General features: G+C 40.6%; 1 pseudogene; it reads right to left on the bottom strand.

Moving 5' to 3' along the window:
* Positions 1–958: 958 nt before the first annotated feature.
* Positions 959–2,005, bottom strand: LOC114033515 (annotated as a pseudogene).
* Positions 2,006–3,443: the final 1,438 nt, after the last annotated feature.

A 3,443-nucleotide genomic window follows, 5' to 3' on the forward strand; every position in this document is an offset into this window, starting at 1 on the left:
TGTAAATAATCAACAGAGGGAAGGCTCTAGAATTGAGAGGAATCAGGAAAGATTTCCTGTAGAAGGTAAGATTGTAGCTAGGACTTGAAGGAAGTCCGGGCAACCAAGAGGTGGAAATGGGGAAAGAAAACATTCCATGCATGGGGGACAGCCAGTGAAGATGTCTAGAGATCTCTTGATGCAGTGGCTTGTGTGAGAAATAATAAGGAAGCCAGTATCACTATATTGAAGGGAATGTGGTGCTGTGTTAAGATTTAAGAAAACTGGAAAGGTGGAGGAAAGGGCTTTGAACACAAAGGAAATAAGAGTCTCAGGGAGGTAAAATAATTTGCTTAAGGATAAGTGGGAGAGACAGGATTCAAGACCAGGGCTTGGGACTCTAGGGGAGAAGGGAAGAGAAAGGGCACAAGCATTTATTAAGTGCCTCCTGTTTGCCAGGCACTGTGCTATGCAAAGATTATCTCATTTGATACATAGTACACAGCCTAGGCCCTGGACTACCATTAGATTGTGAATTCCTTGAGGGCAAGGACTGCCTTTTGTGTCTTTTTATATCCCCAGTGCTTAGCAAGGTGCCTGGCACACGGTAAGTACTTAACAAATGCTTAACAGCTGACTACCACTCTCATGTGCAGGTCTTCTCTTTAGTCTACAATTAATCTGTGCAACACTAGGAAATAAAGGATGGAATTTCTAGCTGAACCCTATTACTGCTTCCTGCACAGCATCAGTCTTTTCTGTACCAAATATGGGACTTCTTGCCCTGGTACACATCTTTTCAATCCTTTCTGTTGCTAGACCCTGTCCCTAGCATCCACAGACCTGTCTCCCTATGCTAACCTAGACTGGAAAAGTAACTCATTGTGGCTTTTTTTTCCCTCAAATATCCTAATCCAAACTTGGGCTGGTACATTTTTCAGTTTCCATTTTTAATTACGATGTACCTCAATTACTTTCTTCAATTCAATTCATCATCTAGGACAAGCATGAAAGCTCTGCCTATGCCTCTAAGAACATTGGACCAGACTCAAGAAAGTTTTGCCACCTTCATCTTTAGCAATTTTAATCCAGAAGTCAACTGTCCCATTGCACGTGATATTAGCTCCTTTGCACCCAGACTACATCATCATTCACCATGTAAGAGAATAAGAAGACCTGGGTCACAACACTTCTACTTCCTGTGTGATATTGGACAAGTCTCTGGGCAACCTGTCACAGGGTCTCAGGTTCTTCATCTATAAAATAAGAGCACTGGAACATCCCCACAAAAGGGATAGGAGGAGTAGCTAGATGGTGCAGTGGATAAAGCTCCAGCTTTGGAGTCAGGAGGACCTGAGTTCAAATCTGGCCTCAGACACTTGATACTTACTAACTGTGTGACCTTGGGCAAGTCACTTAACCCTGATTGCCTCACAAAAGAAAAAAAAGGGATAGGAGACCACACCTACTATAGTAGTCACTGATAGTACAATCACCTTCTTAGGATCTGGGAGCATGCCTTTTGCTCTATCATAGATTCCAAAGTAGGTTGCTCTGTATATAATAGGCACTGAGACATTGAAACATTTGTACAAGTCCCAGTTTCCATCAGATCTGGTGATTTTTCAAAAGATGTGTACCAATATTTCTAGGCTTTGAATCCTCTCTTAGTACCAGCCTTCTCAACATTGGCTGCCAAGAAGGTTCTGGCAAAATCCAAGGCATAGACCAAGCAGAAACAAGTGACTCCAGCTGCACCAGCAGAGGCAAGATTACTAGCGAAATACCTCCCAAACTGTGTTTGCATGTCCACTCCTCCCACAAATGTCTGCTTGTATTTATTCTTCAAGGCAAAGTTAAGGGCCTGGGTAGGGAATGATTTGATGACATTCGAAAAGTTTACCCTACCAGAAGGAAAGCACCCCTTGTCCCTTTGGAATTCTGACTATACTCTGCCTTTGCACTACTAATTAGCAGCAATGTGTTTCCTCTCCTGATGGAGGCCACCACAGAGTTTGGGAGGCATCGGTGGCAATACCAGGTCAGGAAGTACTTGGTGAGGGAGATGACCTATTCTCTCACGGTTCTGGCATCAGAGAGTTGGCATAGGAACAAAAGTTATGGACTGGTTTGCTACCTACATAGCCCCTTGCTATAGCTTTGGACCAAAAAAGCCTCCCAATGTTCTTTCCACTGTGCTACAGGGTAGCAATACTTGTATCATCTATCTCGAAGGGTTCCTGTTAGGAAAAGTGCTTTATAAATCCTAGTGATCTCCTTTTAATTGCTGCTGGGGATACCTCAGAATGTAGGGGAGTGGGGAGGGATATATTTAGAAATGAAAGATATAAAAACAAAAGGTATCAATAGAAGTTAGGTGGCACAGTGAATAGAGTGCTGGGCTTGGTGTCAGGAAGACCCCAGTTCAAATCCAGTGGATTGCCTCAGATACTTCCTGTGTGACCCTGGGAGAATCACTTAACCTGTCTGCCTCAGTTTCCTCAGATTTAAAATAGGAATCATGATAGTACCAACCTCATAGAGTTGTTGCCAGGAACAAAAGACAATATCAAGTTTGGCACTTTAGTGCCTGGAACATAGTAAGCATTTAATAAATGCTTATTCTCTCTCTCCCTCCAATAAATTTAAAATTTAGAGGAAAAATGTTGAGTTACTTTGTAATAAGCAAAACACTATGCAAAAGTGAGGTCACTCTCATATGTACAAAAATATTTATAGCAACTCTTTTCTGGTGGCAAAGAATTAGAAATTAAGGGGATGCCCATCAATTGGGGAATGGCTGAACTAGTTGTAGTATAGGGACGTAATAGAATACTATTGTTCCATAAGAAATGATGAGCAGGCAGATTTCAGAAAAACCTGGAAAGACTTGTATGGACTGATGCAAAGTGAAATGTACTGGGTACAAAGTAACAGCAATATTGTAAGATGATCAGCTGTGAATGACTTAGCTATTCTCAGCAATACAACAATCCAAGACAACTCTGAAGGACTTATAACAAAAAATGCTATCCATCCTCAGAGAAAGAACTGATGATATCTGAATACAGATTTTTTACTTTAATTTTCTTGAGGTTTTTTTTGTCTCTGTTTTCTTTCACAACGTGACTATTATGGATATGTTTTACATGACCTATACATGTATAACTTATACCGAATTGCTTGCCTTCTCAGTGAGGGAGGGGTGTGGAGGGAGGAAGGGAGAGAATTTGGAACTCAAAGTTTTAAAAACAAATGATAAAAATTGTTTTTACATGTAACTGGGGAAAAATGAAATACTAAATAATTTTTTTTTTAAAAGTAAGGTCACTGTTGCCAGTTACACCAGTTTTCTCCCTTTATTCCATGAATGCTTATACTTTTTGAGAAAGGAAGCCACAATGAGATATTCTCTTTGTGGTTCATGAGATTATTAATATTATTCCTAATTCTTGGTAGAAAAG

This window comes from Vombatus ursinus, unplaced genomic scaffold (assembly GCF_900497805.2).
Source record: "Vombatus ursinus unplaced genomic scaffold, bare-nosed wombat genome assembly UNPS02007284.1, whole genome shotgun sequence".
Taxonomy (NCBI): domain Eukaryota; kingdom Metazoa; phylum Chordata; class Mammalia; order Diprotodontia; family Vombatidae; genus Vombatus; species Vombatus ursinus.